The sequence below is a fragment of the Ovis aries genome, chromosome 22 (genome assembly GCF_016772045.2).
Source record: "Ovis aries strain OAR_USU_Benz2616 breed Rambouillet chromosome 22, ARS-UI_Ramb_v3.0, whole genome shotgun sequence".
NCBI lineage: Eukaryota > Metazoa > Chordata > Mammalia > Artiodactyla > Bovidae > Ovis > Ovis aries.
In genome coordinates, this window is record NC_056075.1 from 49,858,268 (window position 1) to 49,877,435 (window position 19,168).

The window sequence follows — 19,168 nt, forward strand, 5'->3', positions numbered from 1 at the left end:
AGACTCTTCAGAGAAGCCGCTGCTCCTAGCACTGAGGGAAACATACAAGATGTGCTGGGGCTGCAGGGCCAGAAAGTAAGGATATGGTGACTGCCTCCACTGCACACACACACACGCACACACACACGCACACACACACACATGCGTGTGCACACGCACACACACACACGCACACACATGCAAGTACATACACACAGGCACACACGCGCACACATGCACACACGCACACACATACACACACACTCACACTGAAGAGGTTAAGTCAAGGGGCGCAGCAGACAACCCAGACAGCCCCTGGAAGCCAGGCCTGGGGAGAACGGAGGAATTGCGCGCAGTCATGTCGGATCAAAATCCGAAGAATGAAATGAACACGCGTGAGTCTGCGATAATATAAAAACGCTGGATAAATAAACAGGAGAGAAGAGATAGAAATGGAAGCATGCAGCAAGAATTCTAAGTAATCTATGTGGACCCTCCCCAAGGAGGGGGCATGTCTCTCCCCCACCCTGTTGGCTTATGTCTCTGAACCAGAGCGTGGGCTGGACTTGCTTCCAGAGAGCTTGGCACGCAGAGGGGGAGGAAGAGAGTATCCGGCAGTGGAGACACCTGCAGCCAGGGGGCCCGTCTCCGTCTGCAGGGAGCACTCTACCCTCGCTGGCCCCTGTGGCCTGGGGGAGTTTTTGAGCTCCAGGAGTGGGCGGATCTCAGTGGCCTCAGCTTCTGACCAGAGGGTCTGGGCATCAGCCGACTGTGCCTGTGGCTCCACCTCCTCTCTCTGGGGAGGAGATCATTCCTCTTCTGACCCTCATTTTAATTCCTTGGTGTTTTCATGAATCTGGAGACGGCAAAGGCAACCGCATCGTCCCCATTGGCCCAGGGCTCCTCCCTACACAGCTGCTGACCTCCCCACTCTGGGCTCCAGGGAACAAGCTCTCCTCACTCTCAGGCCAGAAGCCGGGCTGTGCTTCCATGGGGTCGACCCTGGATCTCCGGGGCAGGACCCCAGGGTCCTGGGACCTCCAGCCCAGAGGCCACATCTTGTCACCGGGAAGGCTCAAGCGCATCTCCCATTCTTGCTCACCTGGTGAGTCCCTGTACCGCAATTCCATGCGGTGCACAGTCTTGAATTTTATTCTGCAGTTTTAACACCAAGACCATTGCAGACTGTACATCCCGACACGTGGGCTCAGGTGAAACACTGGTGGAAGACGTCCAGACACCCACAGAGGGTCCTGCCCAGCAAATCACCCCATTCTGTTTCCTCTCCCGGACGGGCCCCTGCGCGAGCACCTGAGTACGGCTGGGAGATCACTCTTCTCCTGAGCAGAAACAGGCACTGCTCCTCCTTCACACACTGAAAAGTCGGACTGGAATGTGTGTGATTGTCCATGAGAAACATCAGTTCTGTCCAGTGAGCTCAGAGGAGCTGCTGGGTGGAGAAGGATCGTTTATGACCATGACTCTCAAGTTGGGGCAGATGGCACCCACAGGGTCTCAAACGAACTGACAGCATTTGTGAGCACCTCGACTATTTCCCTGTGTGTGTGTGTGTGTGTGTGTGTGTGTGTGTGTGTGAAATCGGACCTGGTGTCCATAGCTCGCCTCAGAGCCTCACGAAGCCCCCAGCTTCAAGCACCCTCTGCAGGTAGAACAGGAACCGCTTGACCACACCCCACAGAGGACATCAGGGGCTTCCCTGGTGGCTCAGATGGTAAAGAATCTGCCTGCATTACAGGACGCCTGGGTTCAATCCCTGGATCAGGAAGATCCCCTGGAGAAGGGAATGGCTACTCACTCCAGGATTCTTACCTGGAGAATCCCATAGACAGGAGAGCCTGGTGGGCTACAGTCCATGGGGTCACAAACAGTCAGACACGACTGAGCGACTAGCACTTTCATTTCCATAGAGGGCAACCTGTTGACAGTGACACAGAGACTCTGACCTTGATGAGAGACACCTCGTGAGGAAAAGGACAGCGGCCTAAGTGAGTGGCCAGAGCTGACGCAGAGACTGCATGGGCTTTTCCTCATAGAGAAGGGAAGATGTTTATCAAATGACATGCCGCGGTCCTGTGCTTCTGTCTCACTTAAAACATTTACCCTGCGTGACACTTAGCATCATTTTCCTTCTCACCTTTTTCCCAGCTAACCAACCAGCCGCCAGGCCGGTCGCTGTGGGCCCCACCAGAGGAGGTGGGCCTCGGTGGCAGCTGCTCTGGGCATCTGAGAGCAGGTGGTCCTGAGAAGGGGGCCATTCCCCTCTGCAGACCTGAGGGCTTCACCTGTGGGTGGTCTACAGAGGTAGGGAGCATGCCAGGCTGGAGAGAGAAGGGTGTCAGGAAGGCAGGGGCCCTGCAGCGGGGCCCCTGGGTGGCTGGTGGTCAGATGAGGGACGCGGGAGGAGCGGACATGCCTGCAGAGCTGGGCGCTGTGCAGACAGCCCTCGGTTCACCGCTCAGGGCTGGTCTGGGCGGGAAGGAGCAGGCTCTGGGACCCAGGCACTTGAACCTGAGCTGGGCTCTGCCCTTCCCTGTCCATGTGGCCTCTGCCTGAGCATGCCCTCCACACAGTGGACACAACGGAAACATGGCTTAGGGAAAAGACACGTGACTCCCACTTGGTTCAGCTGGGCAGCTGCTGGGCACTGAGTCCGGGAAGAAGTGAGGGTGATCCTGGTGGTCCCAGCAGGTTGTCCATCTGAGGAGGGGTCATAGGTCCACCCCAGTCTCCATCTAGGTCCTCAGACACACACCAGCCTCTCTGTCCACACACCCCATCACTCACTCACCTGCTGCACCTCTGACTTGTCCCAAGGCCCATCCCTGCCCTGAGTGGAGCCTTGGCAGAAGTCCACAGACCCCCAGTGCCCACTCCACACCCTCACTTACCCCTCCTTACACTGTAAACTGGCCCACAAGGACTTTCTCCCCATGATCTGGGCGCCACGTGTGACAGACAGGGTCACCAGGGACCCTCCAGGAGCAGCTGGCTCGGTGACCAGCTAGACACCTCCCCACACACACAGCTGGGCCCCCGAATCACCATGGAGAAGCCAGCCGTTCAGCCAGCACCGCCTGCAAGAACCGTCTCTCAAGAACCCAATAATCCAGTGTCGGTCCATTTTCTCTGTGGACTTCCTGGAAGCAGATAAAGCACAGGGGCCAACTCCTTTTCTTGCTCTCCAAAGTGAATGACTGCTGGTTTAAAAAAAATATATCCAAGTTAAATCCCTTCTACCGCTGTATCCATGTTCTATCACCGCTGCAACAGAGGCCCTTTAACACGGAAGCATAAACAACACAGAGCTGCGGCCTCACCGTCTGCGGGTCAGCGGTCCAGTGCAGCCTGGCTGGGCTGAAATCCGCGGTCCAGGGGAGACTCTGTCCCCTAACCTTCTCCACCTCCCAGAGGCACCTGCACCCTCTGGCCGCGGCCCCTCCCTGCATCTTCAAGGCCAACCGTGTCACTGGGCAGCCTGACCCCGCCCGGCTGCCACGCCTCCTCTCTGCTCTGCGTTGCTGCCTCCATGTCCCACGTTTAAGGGCCATTTTGATTACATGTGGACGGTCCAGCGTCACGCGTATTGTAAGATCCGCTCACTAGTAGCTTTAATCCCCCCTCTGCCAGGTAAGCTAACATACCCCCAGGCCTGGGGGCTTGGATGTGAGCATCTTTGGGTGCTGTTTGTCGGGGGGAGGGTGGTCTGCTCATCACAGCTAGCAGACGCTGGAAAGCAGCAGCAGAATGCCACGCACACACGATGGGATGTGTGCTTAGCCGCTCAGTCTGGCCCGACCCGTTTGCATATGATGATAGAATGCTTAGTATTTCTTTTGCAACCTTTTTAAACGAAAGAAAATAAATGGAAATATTTGTGCAGTCATTTTTAAAGATTTTTTTTTTTTTACTACACGTGAAAAAAAAGATAAAAATCCCGTATGAGAGGCGATGACGTCATTTCTTGAGATCTCTGATGTCAGTACATTAGCTCGTTGTCTACTTAGCATCTAAAAGACTTTACACAGCCATAAACGTTTAACAGGGAATAACCCACTATAATCCCTGGTCTTAAGCTAATCAACAAAATGGACCAGACAATTCCCAAAGCCTCTGTTCCCAGCCCTGTTTTTAACAGTCTTACAGTAAAATTACAGGGGTGAGGAGAATTGTGTGTTTGGGTTTGCTGGGAGGGTGGTCAGGGAGACAGGATGACTGATCACCCTGGTTTGTTTGAGGGTTTCCTGGGATGGTTGGTGGCACACCAGTACAATTGCTCAGCTGGGCCTTCAGACATGAGGTGCCTCCACACAGCAGACAGCCAGGCTGCCAGGAAGCCTAACAGGATGTTCTGAATCCCTGCAACATGAGAGCATGGATTTGCCAAATGCCAGCTACTCACCCATCTCCTAGGAGCACCCTGATAACCCAGGAGTGGGGAACCTGGAACTTGGGGTCACATCTCTGGAGCCCAGCAAAGCTTGGGCTCAGCCCCAGGCCTTTCTGACCCCAAAGCTCACACTTAAACCCCACCCCCAGTGTTAAGTGTTAGGCAGTCAGTCATGTCTGACTGCGACCCCGTGGACTGCCAGGCTCTGCTGTCCATAGGATTCTTCAGGCAAGAATACTGGAGTGGGGAGCCTTTGCCAGCCCCAGGGGCTCTTCTCCACCCAGGGGCTGAACCCATGTCTCCTGCATTGCAGACGGATTCTTTACTGTCTGAGCCACCAGGGAAGCCTGGCTCATGTCCAAAGCTGTTGGCTACTGATCTCCTGTTCTGCCCCCAGCCTCCAGTGGGGTGGTCGCATTTCAACTGATGTGGCCGTCAGTGGAAGTGACGCAGCGCGGTGTGTGGGTGTGTGGGTGTGTGTAGGTGTGTGTGCAGGTGTTGGGATGCAGATGTTTAAATCCACAAGAATTACCACCTCTCCCAGGCTTTGTTTAGATCCTTTATATAAACTTTCCACAGTGAACAGTCTCTGGCCTTAAACTTTAACCACAAAAAAACAAATGTGACCTGCTCCCTACCAGGAATTATTTGTGTCCTACACTTTTTTCCAGGCTCAGAGCCAGAATCTGCAATTACACTGCTCTGAAGGCTTGGAGGTGAGCCACCTGAAACCTGGGCATGGGGGAACTTTTGGGTCTTCCTCAAATTCCAGGCCTTTGCCAAAGATATCTCAGGCTCAAACGGCATCCTGCTGAAAAATAAGTAATTTTAGGAAAAAGGTGTATTGGATTTAAGGAGAAAAAGTCAAATGTAAATAATCACAACGGGAAAAGAGAGGCACATCCGTTGGAGGCTTAGACTAAGATAGAACTATTCAAAGATTGTGAAAAATTCCCTCTATCTGTGTAATCATCTCCGAGGTGACGGGGGTGGAGGATCAGTCTCCAGCTGAATTATTGGCTAATGTTATTCATGACCAGCCCTTATCAGGCTGCATCCAGCCTGCATATATTTATATCCTGTGAAATTTTCCTCCCTGAAAACTTGCATGGCAGGAAGACACCTGTCTTACCTCACAGACCACACAGACTAGCTGAGCAGAGATCGCTAATTGGTGAGCCTTCTGCTGTGGAATGTCACTGAGGTCCTCATCACCCCCGACTAATTGTGCTGTGCTAAGTTGCTGTGTATTCTTGCCTGGAGAATCCTGGGGACAGAGGAGCCTGGTGGGCTGCCATCTAAGGGACTGCACAGAGTCGGACATGACTGAAGTGACTTAGCAGCAGCAGCAGCAGCAGCAGCAGTGCTAAATTGCTCCAGTCGGGTCTGACTCTCTGCGACCCCATGGACTGTGGCCCGCCAGGCTCCTCTGTCCCCGGGATTCGCCAGGCGAGAAGACTGAGTGGGTTGCCACGCCCTCCTCCAGGGGCTCTTCCCGACCCAGGGGTCTAACCCTCGTCTCTCATGTCTCCTGCACAGGCAGGCGGGCTCTTCACCACTAGCGCCATGGCCAAATCCTAGTCGTGGGACTCTCCGTAAAGCGCCCAAACTCCTGCTGGAAGTAACAAGGGAAAAACCGCCAATGAGAGGTCCTGCCCAACAGCTGTGTTTTGGCAGCTAGTTTCTGGGCCAGGTGCTCCAAGTGGGGACCGCGCCTCATGGGGGACCTGTGTCCTGGGCAGCCGGCTGACAGCTCTGCTTCTCCCCAGCTGCGGCTGCAACATGGCCCACGGTGTTAACCTTGATCCAGCCAGCTCAACCCATGGACTGTAGCCTGCCAGGGTCCTCTGTCCACAGGATTTCCCAGGCAAGAATATTGGAGTGGGTTGCCATTTCCTTCTCCAGGGGGATCTTCCCGACCAAGGAATCGAACCAGTGTCTCTTGAGTCTAATGCACTGAAGGTGGACTCTATCCACTGAGCCACGGGGGAGGTCCCACAGAACAAATGGAGTTCATGTCAAATATACTTTTGAGTCATGAATAAAAATAACCCTTGTCTTATTCTTGGGCTTCCCTGGTGGCTCAGCTGGTAAAGAATCTGCCTACAATGCAGGAGACCCTGGTTCAATTCCTGGGTCTGGAAGATCCACTGGAGAAAGGATAGGCTACCCACTCCAGTATTCTTGGGCTTCCCTTGAGGCTCAGCTGGTAAGGAGTCCAATGCCATGTGGGAGACCTGGGTTTGATTCCTGGTTTGGGAAGATTCCCTGGAGAAGGGAAAGGCTACCCACTCCAGTATCCTGGCCTGGAGAATTCCATGGACTGTCTAGTTCTCGGGAATGCAAAGAGTCAGACATGGCTGAGAGACTTTTGCTTTCACTTTTTCATTCTTGTAGGTGATAAAAAGCACGTGGCTCTCTATGTTATGAGTATATTAAAGTGAAGTGAAGTCACTCAGTCATGTCCGACTCTCTGTGACCCCGTGGATTGCAGCCTAAGAGGCTCCTCTGTCCGTGGGATTCTCCAAGCAAGAATACTGAGTGGATTGCCATTTCCTTCTCCAGGAGATCTTCCCGACCCAGGGATCGAACCCAGGTCTCCCACCTTGTAGGCAGACGCTTTACTGTCTGAGCTGCCAGGGAAGTCTAGTCTAGGGAAGTCTGTATTAAACCTTTTTAAAAATAAGATCCTATTTTGCTAGATTCAAGGAGTTCTTGGAAGGTTCTTGCCAAGAACTTTTAGACGTACACGTTTGTTTGATCTGCTGTGTGTTCTTCCCAGCAGAGGCTGATTGTTTACACGATTAGAAAGGAAGCCAAGCACCTGTCCTTTGTTGCTTCCATGAGTGGCTGGTCTCATCACAGATTTCTATCAGTTCCCCTTCACGCTCATGTCTGCAGAGCAGACAGAACCTGTGGCCTGGGAAGCCTGGAGCAAGAGTGCCGGGAGACCTCACCATGGGCAGACCCCGCCCAGCACCGAACCCACCTGTCCCCCAGCTCCACCTCCCTGTCCTCCGTCGTCTTTCCAGCCAGCTTCCCATTTCTGAGTCTCTACACGTGCCCTGAGAACAGATGCGGTGGGGTGTGAGATGTCCCTCTCTAGCTGTCTAGCTCTGCGTCAGCTTCTGCCGACCACCCTCAGGGACAGCCGGCCCCATCCTGGGGCTCCCACTAAGCCATCTGCCCTTTTCGGATAGAAAGAGCTCCCCGGGCCAGCGCTGCGAATCTATTCCTGGGGCTTCCGACTCCCTCTGTGCCTACTTGTCCGAACCTCCTCTCACTCCTCCGCCAGCTGCGTCTCCCCCCGGGCACAAGAGAAGGGGGATGTGGAGCAGCCTGAGGGACTCGGGAGCCGGGGCACTCCCTGCGCACCTTCCCCGGAGCATCCCACAGGCCCTCGTCGGTCTCAGCCTCCCCTGGACTGGCCCTCTTCACCCACTGTCACCCCAAAGGATGCCGACATCTGTGTCCATCAAATAAGCGCCATCTGACTCTCTGGGCTCTGGTGCTTTTAACAAACCAGGGCCACCACTGATGGACACAGCTTCTTTGTGTGATCGAGGGAAGGGCCCTTTTCTCAATGCACATGAACAGGGCGTGCTCTGACCTGGCACCGTGGCATCACAGGGAGGTCGAAGGATGCTCCCTGGGACACACTCCTGCAGGAGCTTCTCCACACAACCAGCGGTGTCATAACAGTCGAGCGCTGACAGAGCCAGCTGCGTCCATGAGAAAGGTCTGGACTACCTTCTGCCACATCCACGTCGCCCTATGTCTCATGCGGTTCACAAACTAGTTTTCTCACTTGCTGCAGTGATTTCTAGCATTCGTTTGGCAGACTGTCTGATGAATCTGGTCAGGGTGTTGGAGATTCTTCTGGGAGCTGTGAGGCCGCTCACAGCTGCAGTTCCCTGTGGTTTGGGCAAGCCCCTGACTCCCGCAGAGCTGCTTCTCTCCACTCTCTGTCTCCCGAGTTCTGGCATGAGACACTAGGCTCACTTCTGAGAAGGTATGCGAGCGGGGGCAGACATCCAAGACCTGCTTTCTGACCGCGTGCGAGTCTCCCCCCCAGGGGTCTCCCTGGGCTCTTCTCACACTCTCAGGGGCTTAGAGATAGACAATATTTCTGGCCTTCTGGCTTGTCTTCCAGCTGTATCTTTGACTTACAAGCACTCAGCACCCCCACACGTGCTGTGTGCTGTGGGCATAGGTATGGGGTGCATGGACCCACCACAACTGCTGGAAATATTCTCTGAGAAGAGACTGGAGTTTGGGCCACCTTCTCTCCCTCCCAGCATCACCAAGGTCTCCAGGTGCAGAATCTGCAGACCGGGATCAATTAGAAATTGTGATTGAAGCTGAATGTAATTAATTCTGTAATTTGAGCGATTCAGGTTTTAATTATACTAAAATTGCCTTGTACACCCAGGGCATTTGGAAGGATCCTCAACAAAAGACAACCAGGTAGGAATCAGCCCCTGCACGCCCCTGATTCTCTTTGGCATCACACAGCTTGCTGCATCCAAACGTGGACCGTTCAACTGCACTTATGAACAGCCATGCAACCCGCGTGTCTGGCCCCTCGCTCTGTGGCTGCTGAGGCAGGAGGGTGCTGGAGCCCGCTGCTCATCGGCCATCAGGGAGTGGATGGTGTGCAGCACAGCTGACCTTGGTCCAGAGGCGACAGAGGCACCGCCCCTTCTGTTTGTGCACCTTAGGTTTCAACCTCTGCAAGGATACCTGCCCTTGTGTTCTCTTCATGCCAAAGTTTAATTCAAGCTCCAGGTGGTCAGCTGTCTATCTGACAGCTTCTGTAGGCTGCTCTGGGGAATGACCATTGGCTGGCTGATGTTACTTCCCATGAGATTAATTTCTGGTGGGGACTTGGAAGTCTCTGGAAAACAGAATGCTTCTTCTGACAGTGGTTTCTTACTCCTCAGAAGGTCAGATGGAGTCACATGCATTGGACCACTGCACAGCCTGGATTTGCTCCAGTGGCACCGGAGAGTGTGCAACCCCAGAAACAAGGGTCTCCCGGGCTCTCCGAAGGTCTCCACGGCTTGGTCACCCACTGTGTGCAATACCAGGCCTCCTCCTCCCCTCCACGTTGGCACTGCTGACGGCCAGGTAACGTTGCTGACCCTTTAACTCATCGCAGTGTCCACCTCTCCAGCCACTGACCTCTCTGGGCTGCGTTCTAACGTGACAAGATCAGTGCCAGCCAGCTGAGGGGAGGGCAGAGAGTCAGCGTGCCTGGGGACTCTGGGTGTGGGTCCAGGTTCCTTATCCTGGGCTGTCCCTCATCTGGGGAGGAGGAAGGGCAATGACCCTTCCCCTCGGTGCAGAGAATGGTGGCCCTGCCCCCACCCCACCCCACCCCTGCTGGAGCACTCAGGCCACCATCCTGCCTGCAGCGTCCAGAACCACGAGAGACCCTCTGGGAGGAGCCTGGCTGCATCACTTCATCCCCATCCCTTTAGATCCTGCTCTTTTCTCCCCCTCTGGACTTCTCACCACCTTCTTTTTGGCTCCTTGGGCCTTGACCTCCAGACTCTGTGCTCCAGTGACGACAGCTGGTAGAAGATGCCGCATGGGTTCTCAGGAGTGGGGCCTCCCACCCGGGCTCCAGTTTTGAGTAAATAACTAAACCACTGTTTCCCAGGAGCGGTGAAGCCTGCAGCCCTCTCCGCGGGGAGTGGAGTCTGATGGCAGATCCAACACTGAACAGACTGAGGGGCTGAGCATTTCGCGTTCATCACCTCCCCAACCATCCGCAAAGTACCTTCAGAAACGCCCAGTAGGTGCAAAGTCGAGCTGCTGGTCTGCTGCTACAGCAGCATGCTCAGCTCTAAAGACTCAGCTTATTCAGATGCCCAAGGGCCCCCGCTCACAGATGCGGCCCTGCAATTCCTCCTAAAGCTACAAAGACAGCTAGTAGCTGACTGAAGCATTAGCTAGGTATCCAAATTAGAGGAACTAGGAGACTGTCTTCCAGCTCATACTTCTCAATTCCTAACATTAGGCAGAGATTCCTACATTTAAAAAAGAAAAGAAAAAGAAATGTGCTCAAAAGTGACGCTGACACAATGCGTTTCTATCTCAGCTCTGTTCTTTCCAGCGGGACGCTTAGCTGTGCATGGGGGTTAATGGACCATCATCTCAATCGTGTTTGCTGATTCAGCTTTATGGAAAAGAGACCCTCATAAATAATAATTACCAACTTTGTTGATCTTCTTGCATTCTAATAAATTACACGAAACAAGTGACAGGATGTATCGATTTATACTTCGGGCCATATTTTTAAGACATCAGACCCCGGCCACCTCTGCTCACGTCTCCGCCCGGGACGTGCAGCACCTCTATTTCATGGAGCTGTTTCCAGGAGGTGAAATGAGGCCCCTGACGCAGGACAGCACTGGCTGTGGCTCACATCTTGCAGACCACTTGACCAGGAGCGCGACTACTGCTGTCCAGAGGTTGGAGGCAATGGCCTTGATAGGTACGAGTACTCTTTAGAGTAATCAGAAGATGTATAAGGCTCTTTAAATCTCAGGATACTTACGAAGAGATGAGTTTTGCAAACATGTCAATAATAGCTCTCATTGAAAATTGCCCATTCTGTGTCCGAGTTCATTTTCGGGAAGCTGAGTTTCCAGACCCGGTGGAATTTCTCTCCTCAGTAAAGCAGCACGCCAGCAAATTATAGACCAGGCATCTGATGGAGTTGGTGTTATCCACGAGTACACTGAGTGATTAAAAACGAAGCGACGGAAGCTGAAGAGGCTAACTGCCAACTCGGGCAGGGTGCCTCGGGGGGCCTGTTGCGCGCAGAGCCCTGGAAGCTGGCAGCCGTGGCCCTGGGGGTCGTCGCCGTGGCAACCCTGGCAAGACAGCTCTCGCCTCTCAGGGGGGGCCTGCCCCCAGCCTGCCCAGAGCGCACCCACAAGCTGAACGGACGCTGGCCCTGGACTTACTCTCTGAGCTCCATTCTCATCATCAAATGCTGCCTCATGCCTGAGGACTCATCAGGACGGAGTGCGGAGGCAACTTGCCACAAAGTCTTCTCTGTTCTGAGGTTCTAGAGTGGGGACCGGGGGCTCCCTGAGCCCCGTGTGTCCTCACACGGGTCCCTGAACGCCCCGCCACCTGTGATAGCTGCAGATTCTGCCCCTGGCCGGGGGAACCCTGAGTCTGGGGCCTGAGTCTGGGCTGGCTGGCCTCCAGCCTGCGCTGTCCCAGCCACTGTGCCAAGTCTGTGCTGAGCTGCTCCCTTTCCTTCTGGAGCCACAGCCCTGGCACAGCCCTGTTTTTCCTCCCTGTGGGAACGTCTCCATGCATCCACCCGGAGCCCTGATTCTGAGCATCCACCCAGAGCCCTGATTCCGAGCCTCATACCCTTCCTTGCTCAAATCTCACTGTGCCCAGAGGACTTGTCAGGACCTACATGGGGGCTGGAGACCAGCCTAGTACACCCCAGAATGTCGAGCCAAAAGACCCCCTTTCTAAACTCTGCTTTCTGCAGAATGGGGCCACGGCGCATGAGCAGGGTTGGGACTATAACACAGCCCTGAGTGGGAAGAGCGATGAGGAGAGCAGGGGACAGTGTTCCTTCAATGATTTCACAGTGAGCCTTCCCTGCTCAGAAATAGAGCTTAGCAACTGAGCGCTGCACGAGGAAGATGGCTGTACTGTGGGACAGATGTCAGGGGCAGACACCCGTAGGACCTCAGAGGCTTCGTCTGGCTGGCTCCCTTTCCCTGTGAGGGGACCTTGGAGCATCTGGCATCGCTGTGAAGGCCAGAGGCCCCAAACTCAGGGTCACGTCTGTAGGACCTTGGGGAGTGTCTAACCCAGTTTCCTAGGTTTCTGAGGCCAGAGTGCCCCTTTTTTTGAAACACAAATGCATACTTGGAGTGACTCTTGGTCCAGCATGAACCCAGGTAATGTTACTCTGGAGAGTAAGAACTGTGTTATCTCTCATTCAGTCTGTTGCAGTCCTGGCGTGGAGCACAGGGCTTGGCTGGGAAGGTGCTAAAATGTGACGAATGAAGTGAACAATGAGTGCCTGGATGGGTGGAAGTTTGAGGGGGTGAAGGGGTGAGGGGGTGAATAGGTGGGGGGTGTATGGGTTAGTGGGTGGATGGATAGGTGGAAGAGTGAGCGGGTGGGTGGGTATGGATGGGTGAGTGAACAGATGGGTGAACGGTCAAGCGGGTTTGTGGGTAAGTAGATGGGTAGGTGGGTAGAGGCATGAGTAATGGGTAGATGTATGGGTTAGCGGGTGGGTGGGTAGATGTGTGGGTGGGTAGAGGAATGGATGGGTACATGGGTGGGTGGGAAGCCAGATGGGAGGGTGAGTAGGTAGATGGGAGGGTGAGTAGATTGATGGGAGGTGGGTGGGTAGATGGGAGGGTGAGTAGATTGGTGGGTGGATGAACTCCCATGAGATCCAGAGATCACCCAGTAGCCTCAAAACCAGGCTTAGTACCAAGCAGCTCAGTAAGGTCCTTCCCAGAGAAGGCCCCATTCTCCTCGGCCCTATACACATACAGTGTTACACCAATTTACGTGCATTTGTGTGACCATCATTTGGAACCCAAGCTCAGCAGAGTCCAGGCCAAGGACACGTACTAGTGCAGAAAGCCCGCTGCTGGACAGACAGACAGCACGTGTCCCTGTGGTGTCCCCTAACACCCACACCCAGCCATGTGACAGACACGCAGCCCGAAGGAGCCCAAGAGCTTCTATCTAATGCAAGCTTAAACGTCAGACTGGGCCAGTCCAGGTCGGTTATTACCGTCTAACATTTCTAACATGAAAAGGAGTATAGCAATGAGTTCAGACCTGGTATCCAGAAGAGACAATTTGCTGCTCATTCAGTGAAACTCAGTTTTGCAGAAAGCAGTCTGGTTCTCAAAGTGTCCCCCAGCGAAGGACGCAGCAAACCATCACTGCACACGCGCCAAACTCGGGGTTCCACGTCCACAGAGGCTTTAGAGGAAGGACATCAGGATACAGGCTCACACTGCTGGATTGACGGCCCGCACCGCCGGCGCTGACGGCTCACACTGCTGGTGCTGACGGCCCACACCACCGGCGCTGACGGCTCACACTGCTGGTGCTGACGGCCCGCACCGCCGGCGCTGACAGCTCACACTGCCACACTGAAGTTTCACACTGCCGGTGCTGACAGCTCACACCGCTGGTGCTGACGGCCCACACCGCCAGCGCTGACGGCTCACACTGCTGGTGCTGACGGCCCACACTGCTGGTGCTGACGGCCCACACTGCCGCACTGAAGTTTCACACTGCTGGTGCTGACGGCCCACACTGCCGCACTGAAGTTTCACACTGCCGGCGCTGACTCTTCACACTGCCTCACCGACAGTTCACGCTGCCGCACCAATGGCCCACACTGCCGGATTGACGGCCCATACCGCCAGCGCTGACGGCTCACACTGCCTCACCGACAGTTCACGCTGCCACACCGACGGCCCCCACTGCTGCCGCATGAAGGCCCCCTGCAGGCTGTCTCAACCAGCCAAGCGGTTGCGCATGTATGTCGAGAGCCTAACTCGCCCTGTGCCTCAGCCTGCTGATGAGGTCAGGGGAGCTTGGCCCCTGCTCCCCTGGGGGGACGCCAGCCATCTCAGGACTGTGCCTTTGACACGAGTTCCAACTTATAGATACATTGAACTAATAAATTCCAAGTTGAGGGGTTTGAAAGCCAGAGTTTGCATTTCTGCATTTGAGTCACTGAACAATTGTTTACAACCCAGAAGGTAATTGACAAATTTCCCCCCAAGAAGTTATAATTAACCTCTGCCCATCAACTAACTTGAGATCTGGGTCTGTTGACCTTCTTCTCTGCAAGCTCTTAATCCTTCAGATGAGTTCTGTCCTCCACCGCATTACCCAGGGCAATCTGCTCCCTGATCGTCCATCCCCCTGTGAGGACACTAGCTGGGTGTGACTCCTCCGTGAGTCTGCAGTCTTTATGCTGCTGTGGGTATGGTTATCCACAGCACTGTGGTGGACATGGTTAAAATATAAGCAGCATTTAATAACATGAAAGAGGCTACAGAGGGGTCTGCTTAAAGATGAACGTTGCTAGATAAGCTTGATCTAATTTATTAGAGCCGGCTTATCTTTGTCTTCCAAAAATAACGCAACAAACTGACTGCGCAGAGAGATGATCTACGCAGACCAGAGAGGGGGCCAGAGGGATAATCCGTCATGACCTAAGTCACCAACACAGTGGCCTCATCTTAAATCAGCGTTCACTTTTAAGACAAACCGTGTTATCTTAACGATGTTAATTCTTCGTGGATAATGCTTGGGGAAGGCAGGCCTGAGGAGCGCTTAGGGCTGGAGTCCTGGGGAACCCTTTGATTGCTGAACTATCTGCTTGGATGTGGGGTCGCTGGGAGGCAGGCGTGCCTAGCTGGCATTGAGGGAGCACCAGCTTAGGTCTGAGCTATGTGTGAGCTTGCAGGTGACATCTTGGCCTCTCCAAGCGGGGAGGAAGTCAACTAGCCACAGAAGCAGAAATGTCATTTTCAGAGAATGTTCTGGTTGATGAGGCCTGAGCTTTCTCTGGGCAGGAATCTGCACTTGCAGTTTGCTTGACCACAAGTCCGGTTTCTGTGCGACACTCATCACGACTGCGCGACTTCCCTTTCACTTTTCACTTTCACGCACTGGAGGAGGAAACGGCACCCCACTCCAGTGTTCTTGCCTGGAGAGTCCCAGGGACACGGGAGCCTGGTGGGCTGCCATCTATGGGGTCACACAGAGTCGGACACGACTGAAGTGACTTAGCAGCAGCAGCAGCAGCAGCATCAGACCCCTGACCCTTTGTGTCTGCAGGTATCCTTGCCACGTATTTATAAATCCTCTGCTTTCTTGGGTGCCTTTGTCCTGGAAATTACGTTTTTTCAGTATGTCGAGTGTGTTGCTAGAGTAGAAAAGACTCAACAGTGTACTGTTCTTTTCATTTTCGCTACTCTGGTCCCTGCCCTGGGGTCAACGTTTGGCCAAAAAGTGTGCTATGGTCAGAGTCAAAGAGGGGGGTGGGGCTCTCAGAGTCAGATGGTAAAGACAGACCGGCGGCGTGGCCTGTTTTGTGTTTGTATTTTGCATAAGCACGCTTAAAATCTCGGAACGTTAACTAGGAGATGCAGCTGGAATTAAGAACATAAAGATGCAGTTACAGTTTTCACAAATGAAGCATTCAATAAGGTTTGCAGAATGCCCTATATGGTAGATCAAATGGAAATGTTTCTGCCGAGCTCACGGTAAAGGTCTAGGTAAATGCCAACTCACCTTTTTAACACCTGTTCTCCTCACTGCCCACCATCTCTTGATTATTTATTTACATTGATTTTTCTAGGAAAGTGTTAATCCCAAAGTTCCAGGGGGCCTCTAAGTTCACAAGAGTCAGAAGGACAGAGCTAAACAGCTTACGGGCTTCCCTGGCGGTTCAGCAGTAAAGAATCCGCCTGCCGGTGCAGGAGACATGAGTTCCATCCCTGGGCTGGGAAGATCCCCTGGAGAAGAAAATGGCAAACCCCTCCATTATTCTTGCCTGGAAAACCCCTCGAACAGATAAGGCTCGTGGCTACAGTCCATGGGGTCACAAAGAATCAAACTTGACTTAGCAAGCAAACAACAACAAACAGCTTGTCAACAGCCCTGAGCCCACCCCTCCACACACAATTCTGCATTTATAATTCAGTGACCCCCCTCCTTGCTTGAAAGAGAGTGCAGAGCAGTGTAGATTTAGATGCCACGTCGACATTTCTTCACTGTTCTCCTGCGTCCCTGTGAAAACACTTCAAAGCTCGCGGGACCAAGTGCAGTGTTTGCTGATCTCTTAGGAGGCTGGGGACAGTCCAGCCCAGACAATTCCTGAGTCTTCAGTCTTCTTAACATTGATCCCAGCCAGTTAAGATTCCCTAAATTCATGTCAAACAGTTCTGCTGGAAATGGGCAAATCTGCAAAATGACAGGCTCATTCCTAATTCTAAACGGTGCTAATGAGGTGGCATGGTCTTTTTAATCTAATTGACGCGGCACAGATGTGACAAGCGACTCTGAGTTTTACGTTGTCACAAACAGGAGAACTGGCAACCTGTATGCTGGTGAAGCAGTGGCATTTTTTAGATCAAGCCTTGGTAAACATGCATGACTGCCTGAAGAGAGAGCCCAGCATTAATCACATTGAAGTTATTTGCAATCGGATAAAGTTCAATTGCAATGAGAGAGGGGGTCTTCAACAGACTGCTCTGTTTAGCTGATGTGCAGCTAAGTTGTCCCAGCAGGTTCCCAAAAGCAGGAAAGTAGAGACACAGATTTTTATGGATGGGGAAGGCAGTCGACCGGAAAACTCCTGAGCGTTTTGTAAGATGGTCCCTTCCAGGCATGTTCCAGGCATTGTTTGGGTTTTTTTTTTAATCTTTAAAGAGTTTTGTTTTATTCTTTATCTTCTTTATTTATTTATTGTCTGCACTGGGTCTTCACTGCTGTGTGGCTTTTCTCTACTTCTGGCAGGTGGGGGTTACCCGTCACTGGGTGCCGGCTTCGCACAGCTGCGGCTTCTCCTGGGGCCAAGCTCGGCTGTCGGGTGAGTGGGCTTCAGCAGCTGCAGTCCCTCAGTAGTTGCGGTTCCCAGGCTCCAGACTGCTGGCTCAGTAGTTGCTCCGTGGCACGTGGGATCCTCCCGGACCAGGGACAGAACTCACATCCTGCATTAGCAGGATGACTGTTGACCACTGACCGTCAGGGAAGCCCCCAGGCAATGTTTTGACTGGGTTGGGGTAGGTGGTGGCTATGATTCCCCCAACACACCAAAGGACTTGCTTTCGATGAGCCTACCTGAGGCTAACGGGCCAAAGTTACTAAAAGTGGGCCCCAGATGCTTGAAAGCTGAAACTCAAGAGGCAAGATTGGTGGAAAGGAAAGCTTTCTTTATTCCTGAGGCAGGCAGCCTGGGGGAGGATGGGGGAAAGCCATGTCCAAAGGTGGACTCCCCCTCCCACAACCAGGGGGCAAGAGCTCTTATAGGCAGAGGGAGGGGCTACATGCAGAAACAGTACCAGCAGCTCTGAGAGTCATCTTGAAATTGGGCATCGGTGGTCTGATCAGCATCGTCTTGCTTGTTTTAGGTAGAATTAACCTTCAGTCCCAGGGCTGGTTTGTTCCCATTTCCTTGAGGCTGGTTCCCAGAACGGAGGGCAGCTTCTGTCTTGGCCGCAGTCTGGTCAACATGGGGTTAACGTCCCCATCTGGTGGGGGTTTCAGTATCTATGAGACAGCTCACAGGGCATGGCTCAGAATATTATCTATCGCCCCTGAAAAGCAGCTAAGGTCCTGGGCTATGCTGTGCTCGGCTGTGCTGCGTGGCTCAGTCGTGTCCGACCCCCTGCGACCCCATGGACTGTAGCCCACCAGGCTCCTCTGTCCATGGGGATTCTCCAGGCAAGAATACTGGAGTGCGTTGCCACGCCCTCCTCCAGGCGATCTTCCAGCCCAGGGATGGAACCCACGTCTCTCGAACTGCAGGCAGATTCTTCACTCTCTGAGCCACCAGGGAGTAAGCTTAATCAGAGAAGTGAGAAAACACAGAAATGAGGGAGAGCAGACAAGGAGACCAAATAATAATGATGATGGTGGTGATGACGACGATGACGATGATATCGTCATTGTTCCCCTTTGTTTCTGCGTTTTCTCATTCTCCGATCAAACTTATTCTTGGGCTAAAGTTTTCTACAGGAAAAAGGAACGCGGAGGATGTGGGGGGCAGTGGCAAAGACCATAGGATCCTTCTCTGTGTCACTGACACCCAGAAAGGCCAAGAATGTTCCAGCCAGCCCCAACATGGCTGTGGAACAGCTGGGTGGCCTTCCGGTCCTGAGGGTGGGGCCAGGCCTTCCCCGCATCCGATGGGAACCCTGGTGCAGGAGGTCTTTGGAACAGTGCACGTCCAGCTCGGCCCCCAGCTTGAGAAGTAGATGGCGGCTTCACTGCAGCAAGGCCTGAGGGGCAAATGTGGCTCCTGGGCCCCTCCTGCCAGACAGTGAGACTCCATCTCAGCCTAAAAGTAAGGGTCCGCTAGCTCCCTTGAGGGCAGAGCAAGGGAATGTGTTAAAGCAGTGGCCTGCAGCCAGTCCCACTGGCCACTCTGAATGATGTGTTTCTTTCTCACTGAAGATGAATCTCAAGAAGTCCTCAAATCAGACAAGCAGGGAGACTCGGTGCCACCCCCACCCTAGAGCAGGCGCCCGAGCATCGTCCACTACTTTCCATTTTTTACATCAAAAGAGCACAGTGTTTGATGTTCTGCCGCTGCTGCTGCTGAGTCGCTTCAGTCACCTCCGACTCTGTGCGACCCCACAGACGGCAGCCCACCAGCTCCCCCGTCCCCTGGATTCTCCAGGCAAGAACACTGGAGTGGGTTGCCATTGCCTTCTCCATTTCCTTTCTTCTTTGATGCTCAGAGGAAACCAAACGAGATCCCAGACTTGGAAGAGGAAACCCTGGAAACCCAGAGAGCAGCCTTTAAGCGGCCAGGGAGGATGGGCGCTCAGGGCAGACTGTCTCTCCAGCTGGACCTTCCTGGCTCCCGGGCCATCGCGGCACTGCAGCCACTGTGGAAGGTGGAAGGCGGCCTGCTCAGATCCGTTCGGGCCCCACAGAGCAGGGTCTCCTTCTGACTCACAGTTTCACTCACGTGAATCGTCTCTGCCTGCTCCTGCAGACGCTCCAAGACACCCCATT